This window comes from Piliocolobus tephrosceles, chromosome 12 (genome assembly GCF_002776525.5).
Source record: "Piliocolobus tephrosceles isolate RC106 chromosome 12, ASM277652v3, whole genome shotgun sequence".
Taxonomy (NCBI): domain Eukaryota; kingdom Metazoa; phylum Chordata; class Mammalia; order Primates; family Cercopithecidae; genus Piliocolobus; species Piliocolobus tephrosceles.
Window position 1 is genome coordinate 44,035,104 of NC_045445.1, and position 17,364 is coordinate 44,052,467.

The window sequence follows — 17,364 nt, forward strand, 5'->3', positions numbered from 1 at the left end:
AGTTATGCCAAAAAGTTTTAAATAACACAGGAAACGTTTATGAGGATGCTTAGTGAAAAAAATCAGGTACAAAACTGGCAATATACAGTATAGACACAAGCATGTAAAATAATACGAACAGAAGGAGAATAAGCAAAAATGTTAACATTTTTGGCAAGACTATGAGTGATTTTTATTTTCTATAGCAGTGTTCAGCAAACAATGACCCGTGAACCAAACGTGGCCCACTGACTGATTTGTATATAGTTTTAGTAGAACACTGCCACACACATTCACTTACATACTGTCATTATCTGTGGCCGCTTTTGTGCTTCAGCAGCAGAGTTGAGTAGTTGTGTCAGACACAGCATGGTTCACAAAGTCTAAAACATTTACTATCTAGCCCTTTACAGAGAAAGTTTGCCAAATTCTTTAGTTTCCAGATTTTCTATAATGAGTATGTGTTGCTTTTGCAACCTTTTTCTAAGAGGTCTATTTCCACATCATGAAGGGCCCTAAGGAACAGCTCACCAATTCTGGATTTTATTTTGTAAGTTACTGAGAGCACTAGAAGTTTCTGAGGAGGGTAGAACATGATCTGACATGATGCCAACTAGTAAGACACAGAACACCAAGTCACATAAAAAGGTGAAATTTAAACTGTATGCCAGGCAAATTCTATGAATCATCAAACAGCTGTGATTCTGGGCCACTTCTCTTTTACAGAAGGTTAGCCTAAGATCTGGCTTATTATTTTCACACTTCCTCCTCTGAAAGAACTCTATGACATGGCCGCCTCCCAATAGTAATGACCAATGGAATTTTTCTCTCCAAAGAAGTTGGGTGGGAGGCAGGGTGGGGGGGAATACAAATTTATGAGTTTTGCCCACAGAGGCGGTTTAAAAGTTGAGGGTAGTTATTCCTGTCCTCTGGATAACTAGAGGGTAGTCAGTCCTCCATTTTCCAAGCTTTTCCCTGTTTCCTACTTTACTGTACTGTTCTGGAAGTATAAGGGGAAAACAGGAAGATGGTACTGGGTAAAAGTGGGGAGCAGGGAAAGGCAAAAAAGGAGAGATTAGAAAGTATCTGATCCTCTGCCTCAGGAGCCCTCAAGGAGTCCTTATAAATCTACCCACCCTCATAACGTGATGAAGACTCTGAGACCTTTCCACAGTGAATACGGGCCATCTGTTTGGTTTTACCTTTAGGAAAAGGAAAGAGCTATCTTTCTAAGAGAAAGCCTCCATATCCACAAGCTTCCTCCAGATGCTAGATGCCTTGCTACCTGCCTGACACCTACCTACTTCCCCAGGGGAACTACAAATAACCAGTTCATACAAATGACTGTTTACTCATTCTCTCAGGCATGAACATGGTCAAAGGATAGAAATGGTCTGAAGTGTAGTTTCTTTTCAAATAAAACATACTACCAATCACAAAGAAGATTAATCACCTACAGAATGAGAAACTCCCAACTACCATCATCAGGTTTGGATGGCATGAAAATACAGTGAATAGGTCTCTGGGTTCTTTTTTTCCTGTAAAGAAATGACATTTTTTGCATTCCAGCAAATTTTAGCTGTGATTTTCATTTGGGCACCTTATAAAATGGAACAATTTGCATGTAACTCTGTTAGCTGTTTTTTCTTTAAGTTTATTTATATTGTCTTTTATTGGTTAGAGTGAGTGAAAGAAGAGACAGAATGCACTGAGGTGCTCAATTATTTAACAGATCATACTTAACATTTTATATTTTAACATAAATCCGTGCCAACAATTGTTCTCATGAGCTTTCTAAACCATTAAGCTACACTGTTCTCCTTCTTCTAAATCAAATATAAGTAATTTGTTGTCATAGCAATGCTTCTTCCTACTCCAAAACAGTTCAATACATGCTTTGTTTTAGCCAGCAACTATCTGTCTACCAAAATTGGCCACAATCTTCCATCTCCTTGACAAATGTCTTATTAAATTTAGCTGCCTGGCTTTTACAGTCATCAGGAGACTGTATTTCTATGGCACTTTCTAGCACCTGTACAGGAAAGGGGATTGAAGGAACTCTCAGGAACTGCCTGGAAGCATATCACAGCTAAGTCACTGGGTGACAGCCAATCTCAGTAGTCATGATGACAACAATCCTTGGCATTATTATTCAGCTTTACAGTTTATAGCGTGCTGTCATCCACTTTACTGTATTTGAGGTAGTACTAGATGAAGCTTATAGGCTTCCATTTCCTGCATCAGGTAACTACTGTGCACATCAGTAGTTAGTTATGTTCTGTCCTTTATTCTCCGAGTTTTGAGTTCTGCTTTTCTACGCTTTTCACGTGGTATATATTAAGCTAATGAAGGCAATTAAGCTTTTAGAATTGCAGAACAACAACAACAACAACAACAACAGGGGTACAGGATACCATTGTGGCAGTTCCTTGTGCAATGGACCACAGACAGATATTAACTAACTGTTTAGACAAACACACAAAGCCACACTAGAGAGTCAGGGCCAATATTAACGCTAATCTCATAGTTATAGGGCATGTTACAGTTTACAAAGCCATTTCACCAAAACGATCTCACTTGAACTATACCTCTTGTCCATCCATAACCCCAACACACATAAACATAGCTAGATCAGGATGTGTGTACCTAAAATATTATTTTCTGCCTTATATTTACCCATTTTTAAATAAAGATGAGTAATTGGTATTTTTAATTCCAGTTCCTTCAGCCCCTGACGTTTACTTCATGCAGCCATATTCTGTAAAATCTGGAGCCCTCTCCCCCATCAAGTTGGATTTTTTTTCACACTACATTTTTGTAAGAAATGCAAATTTAAAGGAAAGGATCAGAGAGTGACGAGGAGATATTCTTTCACATTAGCCGAGGTCTTTAAAAGGAAAAAAAAAGCAGGACTAAAAAAGTTGATCTCATAGAAGTAGAGAGTACAGTAGTAGTTACTAGAGGTGGAGAAAGGTAGGGGGAAAGGAGGGATTAGGGAGACATTGGTTAATGGATATGTGTATCAAAATCTCACACTGTACTCCAAAAATATATAAAGTATTGCGGGTTAAAAATAATAACAAGCAAAAAAACCTTTTTAAAATTATTACAAAAAGGAGGACTAGGGCAGGGCACAGCAGCACATGCCTGTAATTCTAGCACTTTGGGAGGCTGAGGCAGGAGGATCACTTGAGGCCAGGAGTTCGAGACAAGCCTGGGCAACATAGTGAGACCCCCCCATCTCTAAAAAAAATATAAAAGATTAGCTGGACATGGTGGTGTGCATCTGTAGTCCCAGCTACTTGGAAAGCTGAAGTGGGGAAGATAGCTTGAGCACCAGAGTTTGAGGCTGCAGTGAACTCTGATCATGCCACTGCACTCAAGCCTGAGTGATAGAGTGAGACACCGACTCTTTAAAAAATATTAAAACCCAAATGCCCATCAATGATAGACTGGATAAAGAAAATGTGGCACATATACACCATGGAATACCACGCAGCCATAAAAAAGAATCAGCTAATGCCCTTTGAAGGGACATGGATGAAGCTGGAAACCATCATTCTCAGCAAATTAACACAGGAACAGAAAACCAAACACCTCATGTTCTCACTCGTAAGTGGGAGTTGAACAATGAGAACATATGGGCACAGGGAAGGGAACATCACACACAGGGGCCTGTCGGGGAGTGGGGGGCAAGGGGAGGGATAACATTGGGAGAAATACCTAATGTAGACGAAGGGTTGATGCGTGCAGCAAATCACTATGGCACATGTATACCTATGTAAGAAACCTGCACATTCTGCACATGTATCCCAGAACTGAAAGTATAATAAAAAATCAAAAAATATGTAAAAATTATAAGACACAATGTACCATAGTAGCTCCTTTTTACTATCTTTGGTTTTTTCTTTTTCTCTCTCTTTTTTTTTTTTTTTTCTTGTTTCCAGGGGACGGAGTTTTGCTCTGTCGCCCAGGCTAGAGTGCAGTGGCACGATCTCGGCTCACGGCAACCTCCGTCCCCTGGGTTCAAGCAATTCTACTGCCTCAGCCTCCGTAGTGTTTGGGGTTACAGGCACCCACCACCACACCCAGCTAATTTTTGTATTTTTAGTAGAGACAGGGTTTCGCCATTTTGGCCAGGCTGGTCTTGAAATCCTGACCTCAAGTGATCTGCCCACCTCAGCCTCCAAAAGTGCTGGGATTACAGGCGTGAGCCACTGCACCCAGCGAATGTACTATATTTTAAATGGCAAGTGTCTCTTGATCCGTTGGCATTTTCACATCTGAACAATAATAAAACCCACATTCAAAAACATGAAAAAAAATGCTAAAAAAACAAAAGAGGCTGAATGCGATGGCTCATGCCCGTAATCCCATCACTTTGGGAGGCAGAGATGGGAGGACTGCTTAAGACCAGGAGTTCAAACCAGCCTGGGCAACACAGTGAAACCCTGTCTCTACAAAAATACAAAAATTAGCCAGGTGTGGTGGCATGCACCTGTAGTCTCAGCTACTCGGGAGGCTAAGGCAGGAGGATCACCTAAGCCCAAGGAAGTCAAAGGCTACAGTGAGTCATGATCATACCACTGCACTCCAGCCTGGGTGATAGAGTGAGATCCAGACTCAGAAAAAAAAACAAAACACACACACACACACACACACACACACACACACACACAGAGAGAGAGAGGGAGAAAAAGAGACAGAAGAGAACAGGTCAGGGAGACAGATGACCAGAAACTTTCGCTTTTGTTTTATACATTTCTATATTTCTAATTTCTTAATTTGTGATCATATGCTACTTCTATAATCAAAAAATAAAGTTTTTTTTTTTTAAAGAAGAGACAGAAAAGTATTGTTACATTCAAACGAAAGAACACCTGAAACAGGGGACCATAACTGGCTCACCTGCTCCCCCTTCATTGAAACTCTCTGAGTAGGAAGGAAGGGCTAGCCAAGAGGACCAGCTCAGAGTGCTTATTTAGGAAATGCAACCAGAATCAGGAGCTGCTGCCCTAACAGAGCATGGAAATAAGATTTCTCAGCACCACATAGGCTCAAGAGCTGGAGCTGAAAAGTTCCATTCCCACCCATATGTGACCAAATGTAATTTGTCTCTCTGTATGCCTTCCAGCTTCACATAGTCTGATTTCATTAGAAAATCTAATAAAAGGGGGAATCGTTGACATCATTTCTGTTGCTTGATCCTTGTGAACAGTGTCTTCTATAGACTTTTTTTCCTGCAGAGCAAGTGAGGGAACTAATAAATTACTTAGAACCTCTATGCAACTATTATTTCAATTTCTCCACACCTCACTTCTGTCAGGGGAAAGGGGAACCAGTCATTCTAAAAAGCAGAGAGGTAACAGGATTTGGGTCAGGTTTCATAGAAAATACTAGGCAATAAGAAGAAAGTCCAAGGGTCTGAAACATGTCTGACCAACCAGAAGTAATGCCTGTAAGGCCCATGAAAAATAAAGCTTTCCTTCCCAACCCCTCATGCATCCCAAAAGGAATGCAGCTTTTAAGTGTTTTTAATAACAACAAAAGCCTCTGGCACTTGAGGATATGAGGGTGTTAATTTTGTTTGGCAATGTCAAATTTAAGAATTCTTTAAGAAGGTGCAATTTTGATTTTAAGGGTGTTTCTTCCCTGGAGCTGAAAATCCAATTTACCCAGCCCACCCAGAGGGATGCTTTCACCATTACCAAGCCTCCCTTATAGCATGTAGATCTATCCACACTCTTACGTTGCCACGGGACCCCTATATTGAACATTTGATCAATAGATGTAACAATAAATGCAAAAATTAACATACTATACCTAATAATACAACCTCAAAAATACATAAAGTAAAGGTTAACAGTACTAAAAGAAAAAATAGATAAATCTACCTCTGTGGTAGTAAACTTTAAAAACTCTCCCAGTAACTGATAGATTAAGCAGAGAAAAAATAAGGCAAGGTGATTGAAGAGCAGCAAAATTAACATGGTTGATCTAGTGGACACTGTATCATACTGGGCCACAAAACAAATCTCAACAAAATTCAAAGAAACAGAACAACACAGATCACATTCTCTGATCACAATGTTATTAAGTTAGAAATCAGCAACAAAAAGATGACTTTTAAAAGGTTTAGGAAAAAAAACTGTTAATCCTGCTAAACAACCCTTGAGTTAAGAAAGCACAATGGAAATTCCAAAACACTTGGAACTGAGCAATAACAAAATGTTATAACATATCAATATTAGTCGAATGTAGCTAAACAGTAGGTAGCAAAAATTATTAACCTTTTAATGCATATAGTCAAATAAGAAAGTCTAAACATAAATAAGCTAAGCATCCCACCTAAGTTAGGAAAAGAACAAGAGGCATAACTCCAAAGAAAATATGAAGGAGAAAATAGATTTTTAAAATAAGCAGCAATCAACAAAATAGAAAACAAACATAATAGTTCCATCAACAAAGCCCCAATTATTTCCTATAAAAGATAAATAAAACTTACAAACTACTGGTGAGATTGATTTTTTAATAGTAAATAATAGTATGAGAGAAAAGGAAGAAATCTTTTAAATATCTGTAGTGTTTATAGTTAACAGGCTATTAACAATTTTAAACCAATGAATTTGTAAATTTAGACAAAATGGTCAAATTCCTAGCAAAACATAAATTAAACACACTGACTAAAGAAAAATAAAATGTCTGAAAATTCCTATAACCATTAAAGAAATTGAATCAGTAGTCCATAATCTTCCCACAAAGACAATACCAAAGCCCAGATAGTTTCACAGGCAAGTTCTAACGAACATTTAAGAAACAAATAACTCTGATCTCACGCAAACTTTTCCAAAGTTTAGAAAAAGAGGAAGCAGCATTGGCCAATTCATTTTATGAAGCTAGCACAAACTTAATACCAAAACCTGACAAAGGTAGTATGAAAAGTGAAAACTAGAGCCAGATTCACTCACAGACTTATTTTATTTTATTTTATTTTATTTATTTATTTATGTATTTATTTTTGAGATGTAGTCTTGCTCTGTCGCCCAGGCTGGAGTGCACTGGCACCATCTTGGCTCACTGCAATCTCCACCTCCCGGACTCAAGTCATTCTCCTATCTCAGCCTCCCAGGTAGCTGGGACTACAGGCGCACACCACCACGCCCAGCTAATTTTTGTATTTTTAGTAGAGATGGGGTTTCACCATACTGGTCAGGCTGGTCTTGAACTCCTGACCTCAGGTAATCTACCCGCCTTGGCCTCCCAAGGTGCTAGGATTACAGGCGTGAGCCACCGCACCCGGCCCACTCACAGTTTTTAAGAATATCATGTAAAATATTAGCAAACCATATCCAGGAACAATAAAAAAGATAATACATCATGATCAAGGTGACTTGATTCTGGGAATACAGAGACAGTTTAATATTAGAAAAGCAATCAGTATAATCGACCACACTGAAAGACTAAAGAACAAAAGCAGTATGATCATCTCAACAGATGAAGAAAAAGCTTCTAACAAAATGCAACATCCATTCATGATTTTTAAAAAATCTTAGCAAACTTAGAATAGGGGAGAACTTCTAGAATCTAATAAAGAATACCAACAAAAAAATTATAGCAAAGATCATACTTTATGATGAAACACTGAAAGCATATCCTTTAAGGCAGAAAACAAGATAAGAGTTGCCCAACATTGTCACTTGTATTAAGCACTATATGGGAGGTCTCAACTAAAACAGTAAGTCGAGAAAAAGATATTTAAAAAAAAAATGGCTACAAAGGAAGAGACAAAGTTCTCATTATTTGCAGATTATGTATGATTGCCAACATAGAGACCCCAAAGAATCCTCGGACGTATTAATTATAATTAACTTAAAAGCATTTAGCAAGGTTGCTGGATACAAAAATGATGCACAAAGATCAACTGCATTTCTAAAGACCAGCAGTTACAAAATTACAACATGTTAAGTAAAAAAAGAAAACCGAAGGACTAGAGACTCAACCAAGCAGTTGGTTAAGTTTCTGGGCTCTGAACTCAGACTGCCTAGTTTCTAATCCGAGCTCCAACCCACTAGCTGTGTGACTATAGGCAAGCTATTTAGTCGCTCTGCACCCTACCTTCTAGAATTCTTGTGAGGATTAAATGAGTTCATGCACATAAGGCACTTAGGACAATGCCTGGCACAAAGTAAGGGCAAAATAAATGTGAGCTGTTATCATTACTGTGAAGAAGTAGGTAATAGCCCTATTACCCACGGTTCTGAGGTTCTAACTATTGGACTCCAGTACATCTCCAGGGTAGACAGAGTCAGGGAGCCACGAACTGCTATAAGAGCCAATGAAACTTACCCATGTTTTCCTGAAGGCTGGGCACTGAACTCCCACACCCAGCATACAGCTCATTACTCACACGCCCTGCTGTCTACAGAGTAATTAGTAGAGGAACACGCCCTTTTCTCTGGAGATTTCCGCCCCAGTCTTACCAACTCTTTAACAAGGAACAAAAGTCAACAACTTCAAGCTTCCTGTGAGGATGAAATCTAGAGTTTCTAATGACTAATCTCCATCGTTAAAAGAAAAAGGCAAACCTTAGCCCCTTCAGACAGCTAATGCCAGGAGAAGTTCGTGAGGTATTAGAAGAAAGGTTGTTGTTACTGGCTCTATTTCTTGGGGAGCAAGGAGGAAGACTGTAACTAATATTTTTGAATACCTAATACGTACCACACAGTGTTCCCAGAGCTTTAGAAATATTAACTCACATAATTCTCTAAATAACTTGAAGAGGTAGATAGAATTTTTAGCCCCATTTTACAAATGCAAAACATAATGACAGTGATTAGGTGACTTGCTTAAAGGCACACAGCTCGTGAGTAATAGAAATTAGCTTTGAGCTCAGATCTAACTCAAAAGCCCTCTGCCAAGCCAGAACAAGAGAAGAAAGAAAGCAGGCTAGTTTGTGAAATGAATGAGGGTGGTGGGTGTAATGCGTGTGATGCCGAGTATTTCAATTCTCCTTCTTACTGAGACCAGAGGCCAAAATTAGAATGGGAATGCAAACAATAATTATGTGAATAGAAAACTGAAAGGCAGCAAACCAGCAGGGTATCCAACTTAGTGTTTAGGAGGTACCCATTTTGTGGCATGACTGAGCAAGATTAAAAACAAAAACAAACAAACAAAACAAATACTGCCACACTGTGGCCTCATCTCACTCACTCTTTTTCTGAAAACCAGGATATTCACGGCAGGAACATGCAATTACGTTAACTTACCCAGACCTAGGTAAGAATAAGGCAAAATCAGATTGAGGTACAGGGTTGGCAGCTGAAGAACAGAATGTGTGTGCAGCTTGGGTTTTGATGCCATCTGGGTTTTAACTCCTTAACTCCTTCTGTATAGCAATATTGTAGGGCTTTCTAACTCAGCTGCCCTGATACCTGAGCCCACAAGTGATGAGCATCCCAAGGGCTTCGACCTAGGACCAGTGAGCAGAATGCTTAACATTTGTGTAGCACTGACTGTGTGCCAAGCAGCACTGCCATCAGAGCCCACCTGTTAGGGCTTCCCCTTCCTGTCCCAAGGTAAATAATTTTGTTCCTTCTAATAGCAGCACCTAGTCTATTCTGCCTTATGAGAAGAACCTGGAGACATAAGTGAGCCAGCAGGAGAGGAGGAAAGAGCCTGGCTTTGGGGGCAAGCCCTCAGAGCCTTCCCTGATGCAAGCTGATACACAAACCATCCGAAATAAAGGCCACTGGGTTCAAGAACACATATGCAAACACACACACACACACACCCACCCAACAATAACAACACAAAAAATTTAAGATCAAGCCTACCATTCTAATAGTATTAGATTTTGTAGATTATTAACCTAGTGTTCCTGAATAGAAGATCTTTTCACGACACACAGATAAATGAATGATGCCATACACTAGACTTAGTTATGTATCTGCCTGCTCTTAAACTCTGCAAGGAGATAAAAGTTACATGTACAATCTGTTGTTTAAATTGCCTCTCTTCTAGAAACCATCATCTCCCAAGGCCCTCTTGTAAAACAGCATAAATTTTACTAATTCTCACACAGAGCAATAAAACATGGCATCTCATATTTAAGTGCCCTGTTACCTTTCAGCCTTTATTCAATGTTTACCAACAGTTTTAGAGACTACAAGGCCTGAAATTAAATAACAGCTACTTTAAGAAAGCTAGAGGCCAGGCACAGTGACTCACATCAGTAATCCCAGGACTTTGGCAGAAGGATCACATGAGGCCAGAAGTTCAAGACCAACCTGGGCAACACAGTGAGACCCTGTCTCTACAAAATTTTAAAACTCAACCAGGTGCGGTGGCATGTGCCTGTGGTCCTAGTTACTTGAGAGGCTGAGGTGGAAGGAACCCTTGAGCCCAAGAATTTGAGGTTACAGTTGAGCTGTGATTACACCACTGCATCCTGGATGACAGAGCAAGACCCTGTCTCAAACAAACAAAAGAACCAAATAACAAAAAAGGAAAGTTAGTACTTTCTGAGGTTAGCAAGGAGCTCACTGGAAAACACACAGACACACACACACACACACACACACACACACACACACACACACAAAACAACACTGTCTCATTATAAATTCACAAGGGAAATCAGAAACAATGTGCAACTGGCTAACTGACCCGTCCATGATGAACTATGTATTCTCTTCACATCTGTGTTTCTAATGCATTGTGTCCTTCATCCAATTCTACAATTTTCCCATTCTACCAGGAAGTAGCAAATGAAGCCAGAAAAGGTCTGAGATACCATCTGGTCTGACCCTCTTATTTACAGAGGCAAAAACTGAATCTCAGAGAAGGGAAGTGACTTACCTGACAAATGCAGGTGACTGGCAAGCCTCTTCATAGAGTCCACCCCACGGTGGAACAGAACTATAGGTAGGATGCTTCCCTTTCAACCAGTTCTTTAAAGTGACTTGCAGAAAATTGGCAAATGGTTCTTCATCAATACAAAAATATAATTGGTGACTTATTTTCATGTTAGGCTCTATTAGCCTAATAGTAATGAGTCAACCGGATCTACACATCCATACCAGCTTGGTCACTTTCTAGCTGTGTGACCTTGGGTATGTTACATAATAACCTCTCTGATCCTTATTTTTCTTATCTATAAAATGGGAATGCAAATAATAGCATCTATTCCACAGGGTGCCTGGCACTTGGTAAGTGTTCAATAGATGTTAGTGGTGACTAGAATTATACCCTAATACTAACTGTATGGGGAGAGGGGTCTGGAAGGAAGAACACCTCTACCTTGAATTATACCTGAATCTTCTGAGAAAGCCCCAAACTTAGATCTAAATTGCTGGCTTGGGAAGTAGTAGGGGACAGGGCCAAAAGAACCAGCCTGATGCTAATATTACTAGGAATTGGCCCCACTCCTCTAATTCTCAGGCCCACCCATAAGGATAGGCACCTCTTGTCTTTAAGGTAAGTTTCACAAAAAGGAAAAAAAAAAAATGAGGCACTGAAGTAGAAAAGTTACAAACACACTGAGCTTGGGAAAGACCCTTAGGAGGAGTAGAAAAGTGCCCTAATTAGACTAGAATCAGTGGTTGTTTCAGTAAAGGGAAAATTAGCCATCTTCAGAACACTTGGGCTTGACCCAGAGGTAACCAGTGCTGGCCCTTCCCACTCAAGGTTTTAAGAAAGACTAAAATTTAACCTCCCCTCCCCTAAATCATAAGGAGGCCCGAAGGCATAAAGCACAAAATAGAATTATCGTTAAAGTTCTAACATGGGCCATTAGGTTCACCTGTCCTTCAAGGGCGACAGAACACAGTGTAATAGGACCTCAAAGGGTAAGGCCATATACACCTGCCCTGGTTCTGCCATTCCCAAGTGGTGTACCTTCAGCAAGTAGCTTTCTGCTCTGGGCTTCTTTCTCTATCTGCAAAACGATGGGCTTGAACTTCAGGAACTTGAAAGCTTCTCTGATCTCTAGCATTTTCTCGTCATAAATTCTGTACATACTTGCCACCTAAAAATACAGTAGTCAGACTGTTAATGAGCCTTGATAGTAAGTTTCCTGGGGGCAGAAACCACATATAATGCTTTTGTATCTCTCTAGTACGACTAGGCCTGGAGTGATTGCTTAATACATGTTATGTGATCTAGATTCACCACACAATACCTAACATATCATAAGCTTTTTGAATGCCAGGCAGTTCTCCTCAAATCTCTTTCCACCAGACTTTTCAAGTATGTCAGATTTTACCACTGCTGGGTTTTTAATAAAAAGAAGCATCGCACAAAGAAACAAAGCTCCTTGTCACATCATGTGACAATGATCGAATACCTATATGCCAGGCACTCTGCTCAAAAGGGGCAGATCTGGGTCCTAGTGCTGGCACCCATCCTACAAGCTATATGATTCAGGGTGAGTCTGAAAACCTATCCCTGAAAAAGGCCCAATAAAGGCAGTTACTATTATTGAGAATCTTACATCTTAGATCTTTCTTGACAGGTAAATAACTAACTAGCATGCAATGGGACCAACACTTTACAAGCAGTCCACTCCCAAGGCTTTGGGAATACAGAGGAGGAAATAATTATGTTGAGATATTTCTCAATACACACACACACACGCATTTCTAATGGTCAGTTTAGGCTCAGAACACATTGAATCCAGTCTTCTCAACTATTGATTCCTAACCCTGGCTACAGATTAGAATCACTTGAGGAGTTTTTTCTTAAATGCCTATGTCCAGGCCCCAACTGTAATCAATTATCTAAGAACAGGGTATCTAAGGTATCTAAGAACAGGCAGACATTGGTTTGTGTTTTATTATCTGCTGCCCCAGGTGACTGAGAGATGCAGCTAGGGTTGAGGACTCTGACCTCCACTGTTCTCCATCTCCACTTCTAGTCCCAAAACTTAGCAGCAGGTCCAGATGACTTAAAGGCCTTCAAGGGCTCACAAAAATTCCATTTCAGTCACTCACCAGACTATTCTCTGAGCCAGTACAGTAAGTCTGCTACTGCCAAAACATTTTTGTAACCAAAACATAAACAAAAAGGAGCTTTCTTAACCTACCGTTAGAGAAGGCGATTAGCAAGTCCAGCCTATTTCCCAACCATTCCATGTATCAGAGGCCTAACTGGCCTGAGATCTCATGCTTTTCTGGAAGCTTCCCTACTACTAAAATTGGTATTTCATTTGTCCCTTCTCAACTACCCTGCTATGATGTTTCCTCATAGCAATGAGTGTCCCCTTCCTTCTCTCTCTGCAGCTCAGCACTGAATCTGTCTGACTGACACACACACACACACACAAACACACACACACACACACAGATTTGCTTTTTTAATTCCTTCTAAATCAGCCCCTGCCTGCCTCTTGGCCACTTAGCTACTCTTCTACTTATCCCCTCCCTTTCCGCTGACTTCTTGGCAATGGGGTAACTGCCTCATTCCAGCAATAATCTCTCCATGCCCCCTGCCTCACCCCCACCAGCCACACAGACAGCAAGGTACCTGTGGCACAGCCTCCAAAACACATGATGTTTTCTCAGTTGCCAAATGTTCTCTCGAGAGTTGACTTCCTTTGTCCACTGAATCTTTTTTAGAAAAGTAAAACTATTCTCACAGGCTGCCAATCATCCTTTCTTTATTTAAATAAGTATTTCTCTTAATTACTAAAGGAATCTATACTTATACCAAATTCAAATAATACAGAAATGTGGTCATTAAAAAATGAGAATGCGGCCGGGCGCGGTGGCTCAAGCCTGTAATCCCAGCACTTTGGGAGGCCGAGACGGGCGGATCACGAGGTCAGGAGATCGAGACCATCCTGGCTAACACGGTGAAACCCCGTCTCTACTAAAAATTACAAAAAACTAGCCGGGCGAGGTGGCTGGAGCCTGTAGTCCCAGCTACTCGGGAGGCTGAGGCAGGAGAATGGCGTAAACCCGGGAGGCGGAGCTTGCAGTGAGCTGAGATCCAGCCACTGCACTCCAGCCTAGGCGACAGAGCGAGATTCCGTCTCAAAATGAGAATGCCTCACTTTCCCTAATCACTCAGGAGTAAGTGCTCTTTAGTATATATTCTTCCAGATTTTTACAATGTGTTCATAAACATGCACATATAAAGGGGCTGCTTGGAATTCTTTTTTTTTTTTTTTTTTTTTTAGAAAAAGGGGTTTCTCTCATACATATGGTTTTGCAACATTGTTGTATTTTAGCAATATATTGTGAACAACTTTGAAAGTGAATTCAGATATCAGCTTCCTTTTAAAAAGCTATACTATTCAATGGCCAGATTTACCGTTCTGCTATTAATGGGTTGTTTCCCAATGTTCTGTATCCACCAACACTGATGCCATAAATATTCTGGCATGCAACTCTTCACACATTAACATTTGTAGAGTAAATATTTTAAAGTGGGTGGGGTGGCTGGCCACAGGGACCAGCCTGTAATCACCAATTCTAATTACCTTCTCTCAGGTCTTCCTTGGCCTCACCCTCTACATTTCATGACACAGAGGACAGCTCCTGCCTTCTGAAACTCCTTCCTCTCCTGGATCTCATTCCACTTCCTGGATGGCTGCTCCATCAAGAGTCTTCTTTCTGTTCCCAAAGGAGACATTCCCCAGAATACTTTCCTTCTTTCTCTTCTCTAGCTTGCATGATGCTCTCCTCTTCTCCTCCTTTATCTTCTTGAAGCCAATACTTCCTAAATCAACATTTCTAGCCTTCACCACATCTCAATAGCCTGCTGGACAATCCATCCTCAACATCTCAAACACCTGAAAATCAATAAATCCCAAAATGAACTAACAACCTTTTCCTCTAAGCCACAGTTTCCTCATCTGGAAAACAAAGGGATTGGACTAGACTTAATTTTTAAAAAAATAGGAGTCTAGAATGTACCAGAAGCTGTGGGGGATATAAAAGTTAATAAAAACATAGACCTTACATTCGGGGAACATACAATCTAAGGAGTAGGGAAGATACACAAACAATTACATAATATAAGGCAGAATAACATGCTAAAATAGACAAGAGAGGCTAAATCCGGCTTAGAGGCTTGAAGACAGCTTCATAAGAGGGAGTGTTTGGGCTGAGCCTTGAATGATAACTAGTATTTCAACAGGAAGAGAAAAGAAAGAATATTTCTGTCTAACAGTGCAGCATAAACAAAGTATAAACTCAGAGAAAAATGGAAGTGCATGGTGCTGGTGGCTGGATCAGAGAACGCATGAAAGAATATACTAAATAACAAGGCTGCAAAAAAAGGTTGGGACCAAAATCATAGAAGATACTGAATCCTATCATAAGGAGATTAGGATTTCTCTACAGGCTTTATCTATGTGCCATCCCTAGTCTATATATTAATACCAACTCGGACTGATTGATAAGTGGCTACCTAGAATGCTATGCTAAAAAGATTTTAAACCTACTTGGAGACTCCCTGGGAAAGCGTGCCTATGACTGATTAGCACAGTTGGCCAGGGACAATATAAAGTGTATGCATCTATGTGTTTACCATCCCTGATGAAGGCAATAAGGAGTTACTGAAGGTTTTGGAGGAGGGGAATGGCATGATCCGACATGTATTCTACTTGTATCATTCTGGCAGTAGTGTAAAGGGTCGAGTAGTAGGTCGAGTAAAGGATAGAGTAGTGTAAAGGATAGAGGAGAGAAGATCAATCACAAGTTGCTCTAACAAGCCAGGTGATGACGATGACAATGATAAACAACAAGATGAACCAGGGCAGGGGAATCAAAGAGGAAAGGAAGAGAAATGGAAGAGATCATGAAAGGCAGAATCAAGATGACTGAGACTATGATGATGAAAAGGAGGAAGAGGAGGGAATTGAGATGTATCGAGGTTTCTAGGGATTTAACCTGGGTCACTGGATGGATTGTGATGCTGTTAAATAAGAACACTGAAGGAACAGTATCATAGCAGTCCTTCCTTTTCATTCCAAATCCCCCAACCACTTTACTTAGGATGCATGGCTTTCAAGCCCTCTTGAGTACACTGGGAAGAAAAAAGCAGGATCTACATTGCTTGATGGCCCCAGCACTTATATAACCCTACATATAAACCTACCTTTCTCCCTTTTGCCAGGCTACCAAGGAAATAACTATCAATATCTGATCCTAGAAACAGTGGGCTAAGAAACGTTTAAATATTCCTGCTCTCAAGACATGATGATTGTTCTCATTTTGATAGCACTTTCTTATATTCACAGCCCATTCACATACCTTATTTCACTTGATTCTCATATTTACCCTATAAGGTAAGAAGGGCAAAGACCATCTCTGTCTTACAGATGATAACAGCCATACTCATATTTACTAAACATTTGCCATGCACCACTATTCTAAACACTTCACATGTAGTCATGCATTTAATTCTTACAAGAACCCCATCAAGTAGATACTACTATTAATCCCCATTTTGCAGATAAGAAAACAGGCCTAGAGGCTTTAGGTATACTGGTCTAGCAACAAACAAGACAAATAATGGACTTGGAAGACCTCAAACAAAACAAAACAAAACAAAATACCATGCCTAGCTATCAATTAACTTTCCCAGAGTTGCACAGCTAGAAAGCAGCAAAACTGGGATTTGAACCTGACTAGTCTGGCTCCAGAGCCTGCACTTTTAACTACCACACTCTATTTCTTATTATGTAAGAAGACTGAGGCACAGAGAGGCTACCTGAATGGCCAAAATTAGTCTGTTTTGTCAACCAGTTAGTGATGAACCTATACAACCAGGACCCAGGTCTGGCTAACCCTTAATCCAGTGCTGTTTCTATTACTCAACATCATTTACTAAGATGAACTAACCTCTACTACTGGGCTGACAGATTATTCTGACGTTTTTCTTCTTTGGCCTTTGTCACCTCTGCTAGACTAAGGTTCTAATTTTGATCCCTTGCCCTGGAGCCTCATACAACTGTTTACTAGGATCAGATGCAGGCCTCTATTTGGAGGCAGGAAACGATGGCCTCAGTTATATCCATAGCTGAGTGGGTCCCATTTCCAAACAACCAATATCTGCAAGCAAACCCATACTGGCTCTACATGCAGGCTCATTAAGCACACACATCCCTGTGAACTGCCTGTCCAGGGCAAACAGCAAGTAATAGTCACATCAGGGCCAGACTCCTCTGTGGAAGACACGAAGCAAGGGCAGGAAAGTAAATTGAAAAAAACAGTTGCTATACCAGCCAGGTAAAGAGGTGGCCTGCAGGCCAGGCGCAGTGGCTTACGCCTTTAATCCCAGCACTTTGGGAGGCGGAGGCAGGTGGATCACCTGAGGTCGGGAGTTTGAGACCAGCCTGACCAACATTGAGAAACCACATCTCTACTAAAAATACAA

The 17,364-nt window shown here is 40.5% G+C and overlaps 1 protein-coding gene across 11 annotated transcripts in view; it reads right to left on the reverse strand.

The window, feature by feature from the left end:
• The window catches only part of TMEM164 (transmembrane protein 164), a 191,431-nt gene that overhangs the window by 158,599 nt on the left and 15,468 nt on the right, over positions 1-17,364 (reverse strand). Inside the window, exons 2-3 of one of the 11 annotated variants that reach the window (XM_023203074.3) lie at positions 14,462-14,773; positions 11,878-12,007 (exon numbers count right to left, since the gene is read on the reverse strand). The exons of 8 other annotated variants lie outside the window; for them this stretch is intronic. The gene's annotated coding sequence lies outside the window, so the exon portion shown is untranslated. Of the gene's footprint in view, positions 1-8,325; positions 8,370-11,877; positions 12,008-14,461; positions 14,774-17,364 lie in introns of those variants that run through there. 2 more of the 11 variants (XM_023203075.3, XM_023203072.2) reach the window with 2 other exon arrangements.